Source organism: Tiliqua scincoides, chromosome 1, assembly GCF_035046505.1.
Source record: "Tiliqua scincoides isolate rTilSci1 chromosome 1, rTilSci1.hap2, whole genome shotgun sequence".
Classification (NCBI taxonomy): Eukaryota; Metazoa; Chordata; class Lepidosauria; order Squamata; family Scincidae; genus Tiliqua; species Tiliqua scincoides.
In genome coordinates, this window is record NC_089821.1 from 28,308,213 (window position 1) to 28,331,346 (window position 23,134).

At 47.2% G+C, this 23,134-nt stretch overlaps 1 pseudogene; it reads left to right on the forward strand.

The window, feature by feature from the left end:
• Positions 1-3,862: 3,862 nt before the first annotated feature.
• On the forward strand, positions 3,863-3,981 carry LOC136637332 (5S ribosomal RNA; annotated as a pseudogene).
• Positions 3,982-23,134: the final 19,153 nt, after the last annotated feature.

Genomic DNA, 23,134 nt, shown 5'->3' on the forward strand with positions numbered 1-23,134 from the left:
AGTACACTTCTGTACTGCAGCGAGTCATGGACTCTTCGCTCACAACAGGAGAGGAAACTGAGCGCTTTCCACATGCGCTGCCTCCAACGCATCCTCGGCATCACCTGGCAGGACAAAGTTCCAAACAACACAGTCCTGGAACGTGCTGGAATCCCTAGCATGTATTCACTGCTGAAACAGAGACGCCTGCGTTGGCTTGGTCATGTCGTGAGAATGGATGATGGCCGAATCCCAAAGGATCTCCTCTATGGAGAACTCGTGCAAGGAAAGCGCCCTACAGGTAGACCACAGCTGCGATACAAGGACATCTGCAAGAGGGATCTGAAGGCCTTAGGGATGGACCTCAACAAGTGGGAAACCCTGGCCTCTGAGCGGCCCGCTTGGAGGCAGGCTGTGCAGCATGGCCTTTCCCAGTTTGAAGAGACACTTTGCCAACAGTCTGAGGCTAAGAGGCAAAGAAGGAAGGCCCATAGCCAGGGAGACAGACCAGGGACAGACTGCACTTGCTCCCGGTGTGGAAGGGATTGTCACTCCTGGATTGGCCTTTTCAGCCACACTAGATGCTGTGCCAGAACCACCTTTCAGAGCGCGATACCATAGTCTTTCGAGACTGAAGGTTGCCAATACATACACATTCCATAATAAAGAAATTTAAAATGAAGTGTTCTTGGGAGACCACTGAGTCTCTAAGACCTCATTAAATGGTTATTCATACAATATGCTTCCTAGCCAACAACTTCATTGGTAAGATACATCACAAATGGTAGGCAATAAATCTCAGTGAATATTTCATGACTCTCTCTGGAAATTAAGGCTTAAATGACATTTTCCACACACTGCCAATAAAATCAGAATCCAAAGACAATTTCAGGTCAGACTATGTAATATGACCCCTCACGGTATCACTCTCCAAACCATAGTGGATTAAATAAGTCCTAGATTTTAGGCCCCTTTAGTTGAAAGGGCAAACTCTGCTCTCCATGATGGCTGTTATGCTTTGACCCTCCCTTCCTCTCTCAGCTCTGTCATTCTACCACTGAACCTCAGTTTTGCCAGACCAGAGATGAAGGAAAGGAAATTGAACTTTTTTTGGCAGCCACAAGAAATCAGTTCCAATATCTCCAAGTGGGCCCATGTTCTCTGGTACCCAGCGTTTGGCAATGTCTGCAACCAAGACTGACAGGCAGCAGTTAACTCAGTTGGTTCTCAAACATTTTAGCACTGGGACCCACTTTTTAGAATGACAATCTGTCAGGACCCACAGGAAGTGATGTCATTAACTTGGAAGTGATGTCATGGCCTGAAGGGACATCATCAATTTAGGCTTCAAACCTAAGCCGTCATCAGTCAAAGGTCCCATTACACAGCACGCTCGTGGTGTTATTTTATACAGCTGAGAATTCAAACGTTCCAGCTCAAAAGTCAAAGCACAGTGCAAACTTGGATCCTTTTCCAACCTGCACCTATACAGAGAGAGAGAGAGAGAGAGAGAGAGAGAGAGATTGTACCCACCCACATACACAGATTGTGCAATAAAAATAAAATTCAAATTCCAGGGATGCTTTTGAAATTGTGAATTACTTCCTCTCCTTACATTTCCTTAAGAATTGGTGGATTGTGTTACACAAAACAGAAAGAAAAGTTTGTGTTTTTCCACATGGTCTGCCTGCAGCTTGCTGATTTAGCCGTGAGTCTGCAGTATCGGAGTTTCATCTCCAAGAATATAGAAAACATCTCTTTCCTTTGCCATCCCCTCCCCAGATAGAATGATGAGAAAGGGGGAAAGGAACAGACTGCAGTTCTCATAAACTAGGTGTCTAATCTTTACAGTCTTGTCTCAGGGGGCCAGAGCCACACGCTGATAAGGCTAATACATGGGTAGGTATCTTGGAAACACCAAAGATAGATGCAGGACAATGAATTCACCTCACCTTTTCCTGCATTTCAAAGCCCAGTGCAGGAACAAGAAAGCTCCATCATGAAACAAAGTTGATTCAGTGCATTTCTCAATCTCTCTCTTCTAGCAATACACAGACATGCCACTGGGCAGTTTTCAGCCCTGAGTTTGGGGTGCCTGGAAGGGAAGTGCTTAAAGCAGGAAGAAAAATCTTTACATTTTGCTAACGCAAACGGTATGATGCATCTACATTACTTGGTGAAACGAAGGAACCACAACCATTTCTAACCCTTGAGAAAGCATCCATTTTCTAAAGCAGGGGTGTCCAAACTTTTTGGCAGGAGGGCCACATCATCTCTCTGATACTGTGTCAGGGGCTGGGGAAAAAACAGAGTTAATCTACATTTCAAATTTGAATAAACTTATATAAATGAATACATTAGAGATAGAACTTATATCAATGAATGAAGGTCTTGAAATAGCTCAAGGCCTATAAAAGGCCTTGCACAAAGCAAGGCTGGCCTTTCCTTTGCTGCCACTGCTGCATCACAGATATGAAACAGCAAGCAGTGGAGAGAGCCCTTGTCCCACAGCTCACACAAGAGGTCAAACAGTTGACCGTCATGCTGAGAACAGTTGCGTCAGGCTAGCACAGGCTCCAGCAAGTGTCTGGCGGGCCAGAGCTCATTGGAGACTGGGGGCTTGCAGTGGGCCGGATTGGGAGTCCTCGAGGGCCGCAAGTGGCCCAGGGCCGGGGTTTAGGCACCCCTGTTCTAAAGCATAATTCAACATGTTGCTCAATTTTTAAGCCATGGATTAAAACACATTATAGGATCTAGTTCCAACGATTCACTTTCCATTTTCTCTCACATATTTTCAGTAGAGATGTGAGCAGAGAACCAACATGGCTCCTGTTCAAGCCAGTGAGGTGAGTCTCTAAAATAGTTCAAGAATGGAAATCAAAATAAATGAAGAAGCTCCCACAGCACACATAGGATAGGGACATTTTGAGGGCTTGCCTTTGTTTTTTAAAACCATTCAGTGGAAGTGAGGATTTGCCAAGGCATCATTGCTTTTTTTTTCTTGCTTATGGAACCTTTTCCGGAAAAATGATGAGCAAGGTCGTTTGCCCATTCAGCTAGTTGTTTGTTTTTTAAAAAATCTTTTTGTACAACTGACAGCCCAATCCTATCTAACTTCCCTCTACTGATGTAGCCATGCCACTGGAGCATGTGTTGCATCCTGCAGGGAGGCAATCCTAGAGAGTTCCACTGGATAAGGGAACATTTGTTCTCTTGACTGGGGTGTAAGCCCTCACTGCCCTGCTGGAACTATTTGAACCTGTGCCAGCATTTTTGCTGGTGCAAGTCCAAGTTTGACCTGGGAAGGTGGATCAGAACTGGGAAGGGGATAGCATATTGGCAGCACTGATACCACCCCCTTTCCAGCCTCGACACACCCCTGCCCCAGTCTCTACTATGTTCCTCCCTTCCCAGCCCCATTCTCCACCCTCACCACTCTTTCACCCACCCCCAACCTCCCCCTGCATCAACATACTGATACTGGGTTCCTTTGCAGCTATGGCCACTCGCCGCTTGTGATGGCAGTCCAGCTGTGGAGAACGACATCTTGCCTCTCACGACAGCTATAAAGCATGCTGTCGGCAGTACAGCAGACCCATAGGATAAGGCCCTTAGGTGACTAGACTGCTTTTGCACGGGACACCTTCTTGGGACATGAGAAAAAAAATCTGAATTTGGTTCAAGACACCCCCCCCCCAATGAATTCTGCCCCTAGAACTGCCAAAAATTATAGGGTCCATCCCCACAACAACCTGGTACACTCTGCCCCTGACTCCACCAAACCAGCACTCTTTGCCCAGAGAGCATTACCTGCAAAAGTTTGGGGGGGGGAGGGAAAGACTAACAAGGGAGAAGCAAACATGGCAGCAATGGCTGCAGTATGGAATACAGAACTGTTACCCTGCACATGCCCGATCTTGTTTGATCTTGGAAGCTAAGCAGAGTCAGGCCTGGTTAGTACTTGGATGGGAGACCGCCTGGGAATACCAGGTGCTGTAGGCTTATAACATAGACTTTTGAGACTGATGGTTGCCAACCATTTTAACCTTGGAGTCAGTGGGCCATACTGGAAAAGATGGCACCTGAGGAGAAGTCAACATTAAGCAGAGAGATAGATAACTGCAAAATAATGCATAGCATAGGACTTTGGTCACCCTGCCTTTGCTTTGCTTTCCTTTTACACCCAGAAACACAAATGGGTCTATTTTTTTTTTTTAATGCTGAAAGCAAATTATTGAAATGGTTAAATTTTTAGAAAGATGCATCCTGAAGAAACATTTGTGACTTTAAAAAAAACAAACTGTTTCTTCAGTCAAGAACTCCCAGAAGAAACTCAATCTATGTTCATGTTCACTGTTGTCTGGAAACTCCTCTCTTCCCCTATTTGCTAACCAAAATGTTCAGTGTTGAAAATCCCTCCGGCTTCTGACTTTGATCTCATCAGTTCACACAAAATCCACTTGTCTTTTATTCCTTGGCTGCAATCAAAATGGTTTTGGAAAAAGAAAAAAAAAAAAAAACCCAGCAGGATTTGTCTTGCCACTCCATGGAAAACAGTTTGCTAATGAGATGCAGTAGAAGTGTAGCAAACCTGGACTTGTGCAAAAATTGTCCAGCATGGCACTTTTCAACAAGTGATACGACTACCACCAGTGACACCACTTCAGTATTGGAGGTGGTCTTTGCTCCCACTCAGGACCTCTGAGAGGAATTTTATCAGGGGGGTACAAAGTTTCTTTAGGGCCCCTTTCCAAAGAGGGAGGGGGAGAAAGAGAGTGGGGGTAGTAGAATGGGGGCAAATCAGCCAGGGGGAAAGTGGCAACACCAGAATATTCTTTGGAGCCCAGGTCTACCAGTCTTCCTAATGCAGAGCTCAGGTCTACCTGCCTACCCAGCATTGGCAGCTAGATACAGTAGTACAGAAAACCCAACATACTCTTAAGTCTTTCTAAAATCTTTCAAATATATAGTCATTGCAGGAGATTAGTATCATTGTATTTAGACTCACACTAGAGGGAAATTCCTGTGTGGACCAAAATGTACTTCTGCATCAGCTGCAGTCCCGCAGCTATGTCCCTGAGATCCTATGCACCCCTTCCTGGTAAGCAGATCCATAAGCCAAAGAGCTACTGTAGCAGGTCTGTTTCCTCCCAGATGTGACACTGTTAAGGAAGGTATGCATTCCTGGGCCCGGTGTGTGTGGCTTGTGGCAGTAGTCACCACCTTGTGCCCATGGTAATGCCCCCAGCATCCTGGGTTGGCATTAAGTCTGGGTGAGATTGGAAAATGTAAGATCCTAATTTCACATATCCAGCAAGAGAAATGCAATCTGAAAGACAAAAGAAAGTACGAGGGTTGCCCAGAAAGTAATGCACCACATTTTTTTTCTTCAACAATTATTTATTGAACACAATGAAACTTACACACAAGAAAGAATGATGTTTCTTCTACACTCCCTATTTTTCCACGTAATCTCCGTCCAGTTCTATGGCCTTCCTCCAGCGAGACACAAGGGCATGTATGCCCTGTCGGTACCACTCCTTGTTCTGGTCAGGAAGCCATTTCTGCACTGTGCAAATCACCTCTTTGTCATCCTCAAAATGTCTTCCGCGAATGGCATCCTTTAATGGCCCAAACAAGTGGAAATCTGAGGGAGCTAGGTCAGGGCTGTAGGGTGGATGAGGTAACACAGTCCAACCCTGTTTAGTGATATGTTCCAAAGTCCTCAAATTTGTGTGAGGCTGAGTGTTAACATGTTGAATCAAACATTCACCTGGGTTGTTAAGTCGCTGGAAGCGCTTCTTGAGTTTGGTTAATGTCTTCACATAAGCTTCAGAATTAATGGTGCTGCCTCTTGGCATCACATCAATGCGTATGATGCCCTCACAGTCCCAAAACACAGTGATCATGACCTTACCGGCGGAAGCAGTTGCTCTGAATTTTTTTCTTCTGTGGAGATTGAGGATGACACCATTCCATCGACTGTCGTTTTGTTTCGGGCTCAAAATGGTGAACCCAGGTTTCATCACCTGTCACAATCCTGGACAAGAACGCTTCCCCCTCATCTTCAAAATGTTTCAGCAACTCAGAAGAAATGTTTTTTCTGAGAGATTTGTGGTCCACCGTAAGACAGCGCGGAACCCATCGTGCACACACTTTTGAGTAATCAAGAGCATAGATGACTGCATCCACACTTCCTTTGCTGATTGACAGCTTCAGCGCCAACTGTCTAGTCGTTATGCGTCGGTCCTCGCGAATGAGCACATCAGCAAGCTGCGTCTTGTCAGGTGTGACAGCCGTAGATGGCCGCCCCGAACGCTGCAAATCTTGGAACTCTGCCGAACCGCCTTCTAATGGCCTCACCCTCTGTGCCCAGCGACTAACCGTACTTCTGTCGACTGCAGATTCTCCATAAACTGTACACAAACGTTTGTGAATGTTCCCAACAGTTTCTTTCTCCGCAGTGAGAAATTCAATGACGACACGCTGCTTGTAACGTACATCACTTACAGATGCCATTTCGAAACACTGCTGCAGCTACACTATCTGTCTGAAGAAACCAAAAATTTGTGTGCGCACTCCTGAAAATTCAAATAATGTATATCTAAAGTTTCGCATTCGTACTATTACTGTAGGCTGAGAAAAAAATGTGGTGCATTACTTTCTGGGCGACCCTTATATTCTTTACCCAGAGCGTAATTAGTCTGTGGAACTTCTTGCCACAGGATATGGTGATGACATCTGGCCTTTTTGTGTTGGCAATCTTCAGTCTCGGAAGACTATGGTATCGCGCTCTGAAAGGTGGTTCTGGAACAGTGTCCAGTGTGGCTGATAAGGCCAATTCAGGAGTGACAATCCCTTCCACACTGGGAGCAAGTGTAGTCTGTCCCTGGTCTGACTCCCTGGCTATGGGCCTTCCTTCTTTGCCTCTTTGCCTCAGACTGTTGGCCAAGTGTCTCTTCAAACTGGGAAAGGCCATGCTGCACAGCCTGCCTCCAAGCAGGCCGTTCAGAGGCCAGGGTTTCCCACTTGTTGAGGTCCACTCCTAAGGCCTTCAGATCCCTCTTGCAGATGTCCTTGTATCGCAGCTGTGGTCTACCTGTAGGGTGCTTTCCTTGCACGAGTTCTCCATAGAGGAGATCCTTTGGGATCCGGCCATCATCCATTCTCACAACATGACCAAGCCAATGCAGGGGTCTCTGTTTCAGCAGTGCATACATGCTAGGGATTCCAGCATGTTCCAGGACTGTGTTGTTAGGAACTTTGTCCTGCCAGGTGATGCCGAGGATGCGTCGGAGGCAGCGCATGTGGAAAGCATTCAGTTTCCTCTCCTGTTGTGAGCGAAGAGTCCATGACTCACTGCAGTACAGAAGTGTACTCAGGACGCAAGCTCTGTAGACCTGGATCTTGGTATGTTCCATCAGCTTCTTGTTGGACCAGACTCTCTTTGTGAGTCTAGAAAACATGGTAGCTGCTTTACCAATGCATTTGTTTAGTTCGGTATTGAGAGAAAGAGTGTTGGAGATCGGTGAGCCAAGGTACACAAAGTCATAGACAACCTCCAGTTCATGTGCAGAGATTGTAATGCAGGGAGGTGAGTTCGCATCCTGAACCACATCCTGAACTATGACCTGTGTTTTCTTCAGGCTGATCATCAGTCCAAAATCTTGGCAGGCCTTGCTAAAACGATCCATGAGCTGTTGGAGATCTTTGGCAGAGTGGGTAGTGACAGCTGCATCATCGGCAAAGAGGAAGTCACGCAGACATTTCAGCTGGACTTTGGACTTTGCTCTCAGTCTGGACTTTGGACTTTGCTCTCAGTCTGGAGAGGTTGAAGAGCTTTCCATCTGATCTGGTCCGGAGATAGATGCCTTCTGTTGCAGTTCCAAAGGCATGCTTCAGCAGGACAGCGAAGAAAATCCCAAACAAGGTTAGTGCAAGAACACAGCCCTGCTTCACGCCGCTTCAGATGTCAAAGTGGTCTGATGTGGAGCCATCGAAGACAACAGTGCCCTTCATGTCCTTGTGGAAGGATCTGATGATGCTGAGGAGCCTGGGTGGACATCCAATCTTGGGGAGAATCTTGAAGAGGCCGTCCCTGCTGACCAGGTCAAAGGCCTCCGTGAGATCTATGAAGGCTATAAAGAGTGGCTGTCGTTGTTCCCTGCATTTCTCCTGCAGCTGTCTAAGGGAGAATACCATATCAGTTGTGGACCTGTTGGCTCGGAATCCGCACTGTGATTCTGGATAAATGCTCTCTGCAAGTACCTGGAGCCTCTTTAGTGCAACTTGGGCAAACAACTTTCCTACAGAGAGATGCCATGGTAGTTGTTGCAGTCATCCCTGTCGCTTTTGATGACAGCATGATGATGTTTGTATCCCTCATCTGGCCTAGATGCCTTTAAAAGGGGAGAAATTTCTGGAGGAAAAGTTCATCATAGGTTACAAGCTGCGATGGGTATGTGCAACCTGTTTTTTAGAAGTAGAATGCGAGATGCAAGGGAGGGCACCAGGACGCAGGTATTTTGTGTGCTCCCTGAGGTATCTGGTGGGCAATTGTGAGATATAGCTAGCTGGACTAGATGGGCCTTTGGCCTGATCCAGTGGAGCTCTTCTAATGTTCTTATCTTTGGGAAATGCAATTGATTATTAGCAATACAGTAACGTATTATGAGCTAGCCAAGTCCGCATACTGAATCGGTGACATTGCAAGTTGTATCCCAGTATCACTAGACTACCAAAGCAACTGGGAAAGCCCTCCTTGGTTTTATAGTTGCTCCAGCTGCCTCTTTGTAATCTAACACATTTCTCATTGCCCCTAGTAGGCCCAGAAAGTTCCATTCAAATTCAACTGGGCAAATGAGTTGCCCCTATTGAGAGGGAGCAAATGATTAACCAAAAGGTACCTAGAGTCACTAAAGGCAACACAATATGGATGATCCTACGTTCCCTCTATAGCATCGGCTCACTGAGCTGGAAGTGCTGGAACACTCAAATGCCAGATCGGATTGGAAGATGAACACTTAAAAATAGTCATTTAGTGTGAAATGAATTTGGCTTGAGCTTGTCCTTTATGAATTCACATCTGCTGGGAATACCCACTGGGCAAGGGGAGGAGAAGGAAGAAGAGAGAGACATTTTTTATTGCAAGATGGATACTCATCAGTGTATCCATCAGTGCACTTTGCACGCCTTTTGAGTATTTGCATAAATTATTTGGTAATTAGTAGCTTTAATTGCTTTCTGACGCTAAGAATTAGTTTGGCTGCTTCTATGTGTTCTCAGTCAGAACGATTACATTCATGTCAGCGGAGTTTATTTTAAGGCTAAGTTTATCATCTTGTTTCCTTTTCATTAGCAGATTAAGATAATAGAGTGCCACATGGTGGTTGCTGATGAACTCACGGCGTGGCAACTTCATCTACAAGGGAAGCCAGTGATCTGGAGTGACTGATCACAAGGTGTAGCCTCACTACCCAAGAGGCAAGACCTCCCCCCCCCCCCATTTTGTTGTTAAAGCCTAACAGCCCACTCATATCCTTCCCCCCCCCTTTGCAGGTGCAGCCACTCCAAAAAAAGGCATGCGCTGTATCCAGCAGGGTTGGAGTGGGGCAACGATTCTAGATTTTCTAAGGTCTGTGGGCAACTCACACAGATAAGCAAGGAGAAGAAGCAAGACAAGGGCAGGGAATAAGTGATGCTCCTTCTTTCTAGTTACCTTCCAGTTGCTAAGTATTATTGGGAACCATCTCTATACCGCCGTACAGAAAACACTTTGTAAGTGGAAAGGACTGCAGACAAAATAACAGTGACCCAATCCCGGCTGGCGTGAGGATGATGGGCCAGCATGTGGACCATTGCATACTGCCCTTGGGAAGAGGTTGGGCAAGGAAGGTAACATGGGAAAAACCTACCTGGGTGTAGGCCACAGGAGGGTCCCCAATTAGACTCTTCAAAGCTATGCTAGTTCATTTGCTGGTATAGCTGGTATAGCTCACGCAAAACAGCTGTCATCGACATGGAGCTGAGCAGACTGCAGATGGACATCGTCGCCCTTCAAGAGACGAGGCTGCCAGATTCCGGATCTGTCAAGGAGAGAAATTTCTCATTTTTCTGGCAGGGAAAACCACCAAACGAAACCAGGGAACATGGCGTTGGCTTTGCGGTCAGAAATACCCTGCTGAAATCCATCATCCCACCTACTGTGGGAAGTGAAAGAATTTTGTCCCTGCAGCTCCAGTCATCAGCAGGACCTATCACTCTCATCAGTGCTTATGCACCGACTCTGTCATCTCCAGCAGAAGCCAAAGACAAATTCTATGATGACCTGGCCACCACTGTCAAGAAAATCCCTGTAAAAGAGCCATTGTTCATCCTCGGCTATTTCAATGCTAGAGTTGGTGCTGATAACAGTTCATGGCCCACTTGCTTAGGTCAGTTTGGCACTGGGAGGATGAACGAAAATGGCCAACGCCTGCTAGAGTTTTGCTGTCATCACGGTCTCTGTGTCAGCAACACGTTCTTCAACACAAAGCCCCAACATAGAGTCTCTTGGAGACATCCAAGATCAAAGCACTGGCACCAGCTCGACCTGATCCTCACCAGACGCTCCAGCCTTCCCAGCATCAAGATCACACGCAGTTATCATGGTGCTGCCTGCGACACTGACCACTCCCTGGTGTGCAGCAGAGTGAAACTGCAAACAAAGCGACTGTATCACACGAAAAAGGAAGGAAGACCTCGCATTGATACCAGCAAGACCCGGGATCAGAGAAAAGTGGAGGAATTTGCACAAGCACTTGAGGAATCTCTTCCAGGCCCGGCCGACGCAAACGCATCCAACAGATGGGAACATTTCAAGAATACCGTTTACAACACCGCCTTGTCCATATTCGGCAAGAAGACCAACAAGGCGGCAGACTGGTTTGAAGCCCACTCTGAGGAGTTGACACCAGTCATTTAGGAAAAGAGGAGAGCTCAAGCAGCATACAAGGCCTGTCCCAGTGAGCGCAACCTGCAGGTCCTCCGAACTGCTCGCAGCAAAGTCCAACAGACTGCCAGGAGATGTGCTAACGACTACTGGCTCCAGCTCTGTTCCGAGATACAGATAGCAGCTGACACGGGCAACATCAAGGGGATGTATGATGGTATCAAGCAGGCCCTCGGTCCGACACAGAAGAAAATTGCCCCTCTGAAGTCTGCCACAGGCGAGGTCATCCAGGATCGGGCGCAGCAGATGGAACGCTGGGTGCAGCACTACTCTGAGCTATATTCCAGAGAAAATGTAGTCACCGAAGAAGCACTGAACAACATTGAGTGCCTGCCTGTGCTGGAAGAGCTTGACAGTGAACCAACCCTAGAAGAACTTCACGTGGCCCTGGACTCCCTTGCCTTTGGCAAGGCACCTGGAAAAGACAGCATCCCTGCTGAAGTCCTAAAATGCTGCAAAGAGATCATCGTCACTGAGCTGCATGAAATCCTCTGTCTCTGCTGGAGAGAAGGTGGAGTACCTCAAGACATGAGGGATGCAAACATCATCACGCTGTACAAGAACAAAGGTGACAGGGGTGACTGCAACAACTACCGCGGCATCTCTCTCCTTAGCGTTGTAGGAAAGCTGTTTGCCCGAGTTGTACTAAAGAGGCTCCAGGTACTTGCAGAGAGCGTCTATCCAGAATCGCAGTGTGGATTCCGAGCCAACAGGTCCACCACTGATATGGTATTCTCCCTTAGACAACTGCAGGAGAAATGCAGGGAACAACGACAGCCACTCTTTATAGCCTTCATAGATCTCACAAAGGCTTTCGACCTGGTCAGCAGAGACGGCCTCTTCAAGATTCTCCCCAAGATTGGATGTCCACCCAGGCTCCTCAGCATCATCAGATCTTTCCACAAGGACATGAAGGGCACTGTTGTCTTTGATGGCTCCACATCAGACCCTTTTGACATCCGAAGCGGAGTGAAGCAGGGCTGTGTTCTTGCACCAACCTTGTTTGGGATTTTCTTTGCTGTCTTGCTGAAGCAGGCCTTTGGAACTGCAACAGAAGGCATCTATCTCCAGACCAGATCATACGGAAAGCTCTTCATCCTCTCCAGACTGAGAGCAAAATCCAAAGTCCAGCTGAAATGTCTGCGTGACTTCCTCTTTGCCGACGATGCAGCTGTCACTACCCACTCTGCCAAAGATCTCCAGCAGCTCATGGATCGTTTTAGCAAGGCCTGCCAAGATTTTGGACTGACAATCAGCCTGAAGAAAACACAGGTCATGGTTCAGGATGTGGACTCACCTCCCTGCATTACAATTTCTGAGCATGAACTGGAGGTTGTCCATGACTTTGTGTACCTTGGCTCAACGATCTCCGACACTCATTCTCTCGATACCGAGCTAAACAAGCGCATCGGTAAAGCAGCTACCACGTTTTCCAGACTCACAAAGAGAGTCTGGTCCAACAAGAAGCTGACGGAACAAACCAAGATCCAGGTCTACAGAGCTTGCGTCCTGAGTACACTTCTGTACTGCAGCGAGTCATGGACTCTTCGCTCACAACAGGAGAGGAAACTGAGCGCTTTCCACATGCGCTGCCTCCGACGCATCCTCGGCATCACCTGGCAGGACAAAGTTCCAAACAACACAGTCCTGGAACGTGCTGGAATCCCTAGCATGTATTCACTGCTGAAACAGAGACGCCTGCGTTGGCTTGGTCATGTCGTGAGAATGGATGATGGCCGGATCCCAAAGGATCTCCTCTATGGAGAACTCGTGCAAGGAAAGCGCCCTACAGGTAGACCACAGCTGCGATACAAGGACATCTGCAAGAGGGATCTGAAGGCCTTAGGGATGGACCTCAACAAGTGGGAAACCCTGGCCTCTGAGCGGCCCGCTTGGAGGCAGGCTGTGCAGCATGGCCTTTCCCAGTTTGAAGAGACACTTTGCCAACAGTCTGAGGCTAAGAGGCAAAGAAGGAAGGCCCATAGCCAGGGAGACAGACCAGGGACAGACTGCACTTGCTCCCGGTGTGGAAGGGATTGTCACTCCTGAATTGGCCTTTTCAGCCACACTAGACGCTGTGCCAGAACCACCTTTCAGAGCGCGATACCATAGTCTTTCGAGACTGAAGGTTGCCAATAATATAATAGCTCTGGGAGACTGCTAGGAGCATGTCCTGCCAGGAATGGGGGTTTGGGATATAGGAGACCGCCAGGGTATACCGGGTGCTGTAGGCTTATACCAGAGTCTTTCGAGACTGAAGGTTGCCAACCATTTGCCGGCTGCACCCTGCCCTGCCCTGTCCCGATCCCTGCCTCGATCTGCCCCTATCCCTTCCTTGATCTGCCCTACCACCAACAGCTTGTCTATTCCATGCTGCTTGTGGCACTCTGCTTTCCAGTTGCTGCACCAATGGCAATGCTGCACAGATTGGTGGAGCGCCTGCCACAGTGGTATAGCTCTCATAGCACTTGTGCAGCTTGCATTAATAAAAATGTGTATAATTTCCCCACTATTTCTGAGCTTATTTGGCAGAAACGCAGGACAGAGCATCTACTGTTGTGATGCCACAGCTTTAGAATGCCTTGTCCAGGAGAACCAGTCTGTGTCGACACCCCCATCCAGCTTGGAGACCTAGCAGGTCTGCCAGGTGTGGCTCTTTCTGCTCCTGGGCTCCTGAAACTTTTGTTTGGCTCTGAATTGCATATTTTTTTCCTCTGCGTTTCCTTTAAAAAAGAAATTTGGATATTTTTGGTGATTGTTGTTTGTTATTGTCATTTCTGGACTGTCGTAATTTATTGCAAGTTGCTCAGGTTTTCCCATATGAGGGCAGAAAGGTGGGATAGAAGTCATTTAAACCAAAGAAATAAGTTATCATTCGTGGAATCAGGAGACCAGCACTGACCCAGAAATAAGCCATGTTCCTTTGGCTATACATCATCACATTTGTTCCCTACTGGGTTGTGTCCAAGCACAGGCACTGGTAAACAAAATCCATGTTGAGAAGCTATAGGTGAGGTTGTTGAGTGGCAATAATTGTTTTTGACCTTCTTTTAAAAAAAAATAAAATAAATGCAATTGGCTCTGTAGACCTAAATTGTTTGGATAAGGGGCCAATTTGATGTAACAGCTTGAGTAATATTAACAAACCATTTTTACTTTGCTCTCCTGAGTTTATAATGCCACCAAAGCCCTGAGATGCAATCACAACCTTTTATTTTAGTGCGCAATTGACTGCATAATCCTTGCCATTATTATTCTGATTTGTTATTATTATTATTCAGGTCCTATTAGCTTTTTCACCTTGAGCTAATATGACATTTCAGTGCTCTGGGAAATCAGTGGGGCAAAAATTTATCATGCTACCCCCAACAATTACTGTTGATTTAAGAACAAAGACCAAATATTACATAGACAATATGGATAAAGAGATTAGAAGGCAGGGGGGAAAAAAAAACATCCATTATTGGGAATATGCTAAGTCATTTTTTAAAATGAGTTGTTCAGCTGCAAAGAAAAAAAGTGCTTCCTTATTGAATAACCTGAATGAAAGTCGCTTTCAACATAATTAACTAAGGCCTCACTTCTCATAATGGTTCCAAACTTTAGATTTAATTAGAGTGTAATTGCTGTTCTAAATTGTCTGAGTTTGCTGTCTTTGCATCTTTGCATCCAATCCCTTGTTGGAGTGGTTTGTATAAAATCTGCTTTTTCAATATAGATGTCCCCCGCCCCCATGCACACAATTTCAGGATTGGTGCCAGAGTCTGCTGAACACTGGAGTATGATCTACTTTTGTGCCCCATATTGTACTCAAGCTTCGCCTCACCAGCTTACACCATTCACTTTTCCCATCCTGCACCCCCTTGGGCTCTCTTTGAACGAGCTTCAGTCTTGGCTCTCTTCTTCCCCTTGCTTACTTCTATGAGTTGCACATAGATTTAAAATAGTCTACAGCTACTTAAGATTTTTTAAAGTGGAGTTTTAGGCTGCTACAGCTCCTGGTAAAATTTCTACCGTGAGGCTTGCAGTAGCTATGGAGTGGATCAGTGAGTCTCCTGGGAAAGCATGGACAACCGTAACATGTGCTTGGACTCGTGGCAGCCTAAAAGCCAACTTTTAAGATCTAGTATCAGACAATGATTCTAGATTTTCTAGAGCCTGTGTGCAACTCACATAGATAAGCAAGGCTGGGAACATGAATCAGGGGACTCGAGTCTGAGTCACAAAAACATGTTTTTTGCTGACTCATGTACAGTCAAGTCATCTGCATCAATGACTCCGGCACTGACTCAAGTCTGAGGCCACTGACTCGAAAATGAGTCCCCATACACAGGTAGACTCAAGTCTGCCTGTGTCTGCATCCTTACTGTTTTCGCAGCATGAAAGACCTCAAGGTGCCTTCATTCAGACCGGGCGAGCAGCAGGGAAGTTCCAGCCAGGAGGCAGGGAAGGGTTAATGTTTTGCTTTTGCTTCAAGCAGGAGGCGGGAGCGGGCTCTCTTGTCCGCCTCTGAAGGAACTGTTGATTATTGGATGACGGATGGGCGGTCTGATTTTTTTCTTTCGATACAGGGCAGAAGGAGGAGCCAAGGGGATTCTTGCCTTAGATTTGGCTGGAGAAGCCCAGGAGGGGAGAAAGGAGGCAGGGAAGCTGGGCGATCGTATTTTCCAACCTCATGGCTCCTGTAGGCTCTGTTGTTACTTGGGAGGAGGAAGCCTCATTGAATGACTGGTGCAAATGACACTACTTCTGAGTAGAGCTGCTAAGGATTGAGTCATACTGGTAAGCCTCCCAGCTGCTGTACATGACTGTCCTCCTTCTTGCTGTTTCTGTCCTACCGCCTCCTGCCCTGTTTACAGATGGGATGGGGACATCAGGAGAGTGTTTAAAGAGAACTCCAACACACACACACACACACACACACACACACACACACACACACCCTGGTAGCAGCTCTGTTTTTTTTCCATAGAGTGGCAACTGGCTTTTTAAAGGGAAAGACTTGTGACTCAAGTCTTTTTGAGACGCCAAAACACTCTGGATGACTTGGAAAGTCCACCTGTTAGGACTCATTTTTGAGTTGAGTTGCAGGGGGTGGAGACTCATGACTTGACTTGAGTCAAGCTGCTCTGGACTTGCCCATCCCTGTAGATAAGCAAGGAGAAGAAGCAAGCCAAGGAGAGGGAATAAGTGATGCAGAAAAGGAGAGCCAGGAGGGGAGAAGTGAAGTAAGAGGGACATGGAAGAGGCAAGCTTGGGTTGGTTCACCCTCTGTTCTGCCAAATATCCCAACTCTCTTCTAATGCCCGCTTTTTGGCTAATTAACACCCTCCTTTTCCAGGAACAACAGCTGCAGTTAGCAATGGAATGAACACAGAACTCCTTATCTATAGCAAATAACAAGAATTTATTGCTACAAACACAGACACTCCCTGCAAGTCCTCTTGTCCAGAGGCTTTCCCTCCCCAAAACTCCACTTAACTCCAGGAGTAATGTCTGAAGCCTCCAGTCCAAGTCCAATCTGGTCTCCAACACACAGTCCAGACTTCTGCAGTAGAGTTTCTCCCCTCCAGCAGTGCGTCTCCTCCAGCAGGGTCCTGGCAGTCCTCTCTTCCTGTAGGTCTGGGTCAGGTAGCCCTCTTGGTCAGCATCCGGCTGGGTCAGCGTCCTGCTTGGCCAGCCCTTTGCTCCTTCTGAAGCTGCCTTTTATCCTGCAGCCCCTTGTTAAGTCCAAATTCAGCTCAGCTGTGAGCTACCTTGTTAAGTCCAAGTTAGCCAGCTGAGCCATCTCTTCAGTCCATGAGTCCATGTCCATTCAAAGTCTCATCAAGGTCAAATGAAGCTCAGGTGTCCATCAGAGTCTCCATTGGCCTTGATTGATTACAGCTGTGGAGCCAGCCCTGCCCTTCCCAGAGCTGTCAAACAGCTGTCAAAACATGGGATCACTGTCAACACCACGTCATCCACCTGATGATCTTCTGATCTTCCATTACACCCTCTGACAATGCCATGAGTGAGGACATTTCACTAGCGCACCCATTTTCATTGTTGATGGTCTAAGTACTGGTGCAGCCATCCACCACAACCCTAATCAAGAATGAAAAGGTAATGGGTCTCCACCCCACTTTTTTAAGTGAACTAGAAAGAAGGAAGGCATTAGGAAGTACTGGTGAAGAGGTGTCAAAGGCCCTATTTGACAAGCCCACAAATAAAAAAGCACAGCCCTTCCTGGTAGAACTTAACTTCACCAAACAGAATGGCTATTCACAGTTTCTCACTTCATAAATGCATTTGCCAGATTTTTGTCATGCATTTTTTGTTCACAATTACATAGCATTATAGGGGCTGTTATAATAAGGCAGCATAAACCATTGATAGTAAGGATTCCCTTCCACAGATATTTTTCTCCCATTTCTTCATCAGTTTGCATAAACAATTACTGGTTCCCTAGCAGCAGTACCTAATGCATACCCCAAACAAGTACTTCATCTCAAAAGAAACCACAAAAGCAATGTAGATTTTGATAAGGGCCCTTATGATTTTGGAATGATTCTTTCTGTGCAAGTGCCTTCATTTCAGCCAATATCCTGCATTACAGAATTCAGTGACAGCTCTAGTAGTATGTCTGTAGTACGGGCTCCTTACTATTCCACAGTAAAGGCAGTTAAAGCTGTTAAATATGTGTCTTGAAAAATGATGGCAGTGTATTTCAGAAATGGGTAGTTTGGAAATCACTAATGGCCCAATCCTAATGAACTTCCCACGTGGCAATGCAACAGCGTCAACCCAGCACCTGCTGTATCCCATGGACGAGTTTTGACCTCTGGAGGCCCCCTTCAGCTAAGGCTGTGGTTTTTAAACTCTCAGGGAGCATAAGGACCGCAGTAAGTCCTTGCAGGGGAGGGGAGGGAGGCAGCCAGCAGGGGCAGAGGGAAGGCAGCAATGCAATTCCCAGGATCGCATCACTAAGGGGGCTGCAGGGACTGGGATGCACTCATCAGTCCCTGCAGCAGCCTTCCGGGGGTGCAGGGAGCCCTGTGCGAGCGTCTGCAGGGCTCCTCAGCCTTCAAAAAGTGAAAGTGGAGCTTCCAGTTTTGTGGAGGCAGGGCGCGATCACTCCACTTTCACCTTTGGAACGTGAGGGAGCCCTGCAGATGCTCACTAGAGGCTCCCCATACCCCTGACAAGCTGCTGCAGGGACTGGTGAGTACATCCCAGTCCCTGCAGCCCCCCTGCCCCTGCTCCTTAAGGGCGTAGAGGCCAGGGCTGTCAGGCTGGGGCGTCACAACACCCCAGTTTGAATAGCTCTGAGCTAAGGGAACATTGCTCTAGGGCAGGTGTGCCCAAACCCCGGCCATGGGGCCACTTGCGGCCTTCGAGGCTTCTCAATGTGGCCCTCAGGGAGCCCCCAGTCTCTAATGAGCTTCTGGCCCTCTGGAAATATCTTGGAGCCCACAATGGCCCGACACAACTGCTCTCAGCATGAGGGCGACTGTTTGACCTCTCGCGTGAGCTTTGGGATGAGGGCTCCCTCCATTGCTTGTTGTTTCACGTCTGTGATGCAGTAGTGGCAGCAAAGGAAAGGCCAGCCTTGCTTTGTGCTAGGCCTTTTATAGGCCTTGAGCTATTGCAAGACCTTCATTCATTTATATAAGTTCATCTTTAATATATTCATTTATGTAAATGTATGGAAATTTATTCAAATTTTAAATGTAAAATAATTCTTTTTTCCCCTGCGGCCCTGGACACAGTGTCAGATAGATGATGTGGCCCTCCTGCCAAAAACTGTGGGCACCCCTGCTCTAGGGTAACCCCATGCCTGGCCACTGGGTCTTCTCAGACTTGTTCCACCTGGAACAAGTCCATGTGGACCCAGGTCAAAGGATCAAGGCTGGGAAGGGGGTTAGGATTCAGCAGATGATGCTGCCACTGAACTCACCCCTTCCTGGTCCTGATCCACTTCCTCCCAATGCTGCTGCCACCCTGTTCTGCCCACTACCTGCCTCGTTCTGCCCACTCACCACTTTCCATCTTCCATCTCCCACACACATGTACTTATGCCTGCGGGCAACTGGAGGCTGCTGGCGCACAGAGCGGGCTGCTTATTGCTTGCAGCAACAATAGCCAGGAAGTACGTCACACTGCTAGAGTACTCATACCGGCAGCGTTCAGAACCAATAGGATTGAGCCATAAACCATTATGAGATGGAAGCCTCATAAGTACATTGCATCATTGTAGTAAAGCTGCCAAGGCCTGCGATACAAGGACATCTGCAAGAGGGATCTGAAGGCCTTAGGGATGGACCTCAACAAGTGGGAAACCCTGGCCTCTGAGCGGCCCGCTTGGAGGCAGGCTGTGCAGCATGGCCTTTCCCAGTTTGAAGAGACACTTTGCCAACAGTCTGAGGCTAAGAGGCAAAGAAGGAAGGCCCATAGCCAGGGAGACAGACCAGGGACAGACTGCACTTGCTCCTGGTGTGGAAGGGATTGTCACTCCCGGATTGGCCTTTTCAGCCACACTAGACGCTGTGCCAGAACCACCTTTCAGAGCGTGATACCATAGTCTTTCGAGACTGAAGGTTGCCAATACCAGTATTTAGGCATCTCTGCCTCCATATGGTTACATCTGAATGCCAGATGCAAGGAGGTGGCAACAGGATACATGTATCTTGTGGTCATGTGTGTGCTCCCTGAGGCATCTGGTGGGCCACTGTGAGATACAGGAAACTGGCCTAGATGAGCCCATTGATCCAGTGGGTTTGTTCTTATATTCTTAGGATGTGTGCAGCTCCTATGGGTAGGCTCCAACCATAATCCTAGGCTCCACATAGTAGTTGCTGTGTTGGATATATCTCGAAAACCTGAGATTTCTCAGCTGTGGATGGGTGAGGTCACAAGACTGCCAACCTTTGAAAAGTGACGACAAAAAAAAAAAAAATCTGATATGGGGTTGTGTGTGGCTAGTGGTCAAAGGATGGGGTCCATTAATGGCCCCAAATGAGCTGAATTAACTTTGTCGCCTATTCCACAAACAAAATAAGTAAAGCACCGGAATAAAAAACATGACAATTTTTTGGCAAACTAACCATCTTAGTTCTATCGGTCACCAGATTTTTTTTAAAACTTCAGGAGTTGGCATGGCAACCCTATTCCGAATAGCAGTTGTGTGGGCGCTAGCTATGGTTATTCTTTGGTGAGAGAAAAGCACTCCTTTATTACAGGCAGAAAATGAGTTGGAAAAGAGGAAAAGGTTCCAGAGCCGTGCCGAAACATCAGACAATTGCCGAGGCTGACGCCCAGGGAGCTCTGACTCAAATGAATCCCCAGGGTATAAATCCCACTCTTTCTTTTCTTTCGTAATGTATGGCAGTTGCATTAAAGCCTGCCAGTGGACTCACAAGGGCGGGCCTGCTTTGTTTGTTGTTTGCAGCTTGCGTTGGTACGCAGCTCTGAAGGCAAAGCGTTGTGCCTTTTATAGCCCTCAGAGATATGGATTCTGTCACCTTTTGATTTATAGAGTGCCTTTTGACTAAGTAATCAAAAAGGGCGAGAGATGCGTATCGTGGGAGAACAAGATTTATGAAACAGAAAATCCACCCGCCCCCTTTTTTCTCTCTTGATGGTGTCAAGTTAAGAACTCAGGTGAGGAGGGAATCAGAGTCGCTGAAGGTAGGGAATAAAAGCCGGGACATGATTTACAACTTCTGGGGGCTGAATACAGATGTATGCATGCACAACTCTTTCGCTCTTAATATTTGAGACCTCTGCGGAAGCCTGCTGGGAAAATCGGTAATTACCAGCTGGGATTCTGACATTCAACGGATCTGCAATTACAGGCACTGGGGACCAATGGGAGGTTCAAAACAATTAAATATTAAAGGGGAATGAAGGACAGCAAAGGAGAAGGAGGCCGCAGGCAATTTTCTTTCACCCTACAGCTGTAATAAGGTAGATCTTTAAAATGGAGGAGAGACCCCAGGAGTACAAAGGGCAGTTTTCTGTCCCTTGTCTCTATAAAAGGGTTAGAAAAGGAATTGGTCTTTAGAAACATAGCTGACATGCTTGTTCCTAGCCACTCACAAAGTGAATTGCCATTCTTGGCCTCCTCCCTTTGAGAAAAACAGCCAACGGGAAATTTTCAAGGGTGCACGGTTCTCGTTTTCAAAGGCTTACCACGCTATGACACGAGGCTATGACTTGCCTTGATCTGAGGCAAATAACGATCTAGGAAGCATTAAAAGATATTATTAATGCTTCCAGACTAACTAACTAACTAACTAACTAACTAACTAACTAACTAACTAACTAACTAACTAACTAACTAACTAACTAACAGCCCAATCCTATCCACACTTTCCTGGGAGTAAGCCCCATTGACTCTGATGGAACTTACTTCTGAGTAGATATGCATAGGATTGGGCTCTAACTAACTAACTAACTAACTAACTAACTAACTAACTAATTAATTCCTGGGAACATTCAGAAATGCTGAAAGTCTGCTTAACCGTATTTCTTAGGGTCCTACTTTTGGCAGGGTTCTTGGTCAGAGAGACACAGCTCACATGCACGTTTGGAACCATTCTGGGTGGTGGGAGCCATTCCGGGGGGTGGTTTTGCACCCTCCTCCAGCTATGCCACTGCTCACACATATACTGCTTAGACAGACAAAAAGTTTGGTGATATGCTGAATGCAGGGTAGCTTTGTGAAGGGAAGGAATCTGAAATTGTTCAGTAATGTCTGCATGGTCCTCACAGGTTTCGTCAAACCGGGACATAATGCAATAATTCAATAAACAGAGAAGGCATGAGTTTGTGTTAGGGGAATGATGGCCTCAGTTTGTAGAGTGGCTAGGGAATCACAGACATAGAACTGGGACTATATGTGCATGAATGAGTGGAGGAAGGAAGGTTCAAGTATCACCCTTCCTGAGAAATCATCCTGCATAGGGCAGGGGGAAGTTGGGAGACAGCAGAAAAGGACAGTGGGTCACATCCCAGCAAGTGCTCTTCTTGTCCGGAGCTCTCTCCAGGAACAGAAGCTACTTTTGAGAATGGGAGGAGTTCCATGCACATGCAAGAGGTTCTTGCACAAGGACCCTTTGCATGACTGATATTCTGCTTCTGTTCCTGGAGGGAACTCCCAGTGGTAGAAGTGTTAGATAGGATGCTACCCCATGTTTCTCAAGGGGTTGTCATAGGTTGACCAAGACATGAGGGCTCAAGACATCAGAAGGTCCATATGGCAGGCCCTGAAGCCCTGCCTTTAAGACCTAGATGCCTTTTAAAGTGGGTTGGATGGACAAGGGTGCTGGACAGGGGCTGCCTGGCTCTTATTGATCTGTGGAACTCCTTGTCACAGGAGGTAATGGTGTTGGCATCTAATGGTCTAGATTCAAAGGGGGTTGGATAGAAAGGGGTGCTGGACACAGGAGCTGGCTGGCGGACTCTCTCCCTCTCCACCCTTGGATCTCAGGGTCTGCCAGCAGATGGATTCAGGATGGCCACCATGGATTCAGAATGACTGCCATGGATAGCTCAGGACAACCAAAGATAGTTGAGCACAGGCAGCAAAAGGAGCGACATAAATTAAAAAAAATTTTCCAGCAGATAAGCGAAACAGTGGGAACGTAGTGTGCAGTTACCGGTTACTGTGCAGTGGCCCTTGGTATTCACAGGGGATCAATTCCAGGACCCCCATGGGATACTGAATTCCATGGCACCACAATTACTTATCTGGGGGCCATGCCCGGCTCTCAGGAGATCATGCGTGATCTCCTCAGAGGCCTCCAGGACACGACTGGAAGTCACTTTCGGTTCACCACAGTGACTTCTAAACATGTCAGGGCACATGAGGCACAACTGGAAGTCATTTCTGGTTGTGTCCAAGAGGTCCCCTGAGGCTCTCCATCTGTGGGCTTGGCATCTGTGGATACTCTGTTCTGTGGATGCCAAGCTTGCAGGTAAGGAGGGCTCACTGTTGATCTAAATGGCCTACTGTTTCATCGGGACCATTTGGACAGTGCACAGCCATCACTGAACAATCCATTGTGCTGTGTTTCTCTCACCTGCCCAGGCTGCCATTTCAGAGCACCGCCTATCCCTTCGTATCCTTGCATGTCCTTACATGATTACCCCATGCTCAGGAAGCCAATGGAGAAGTTCATT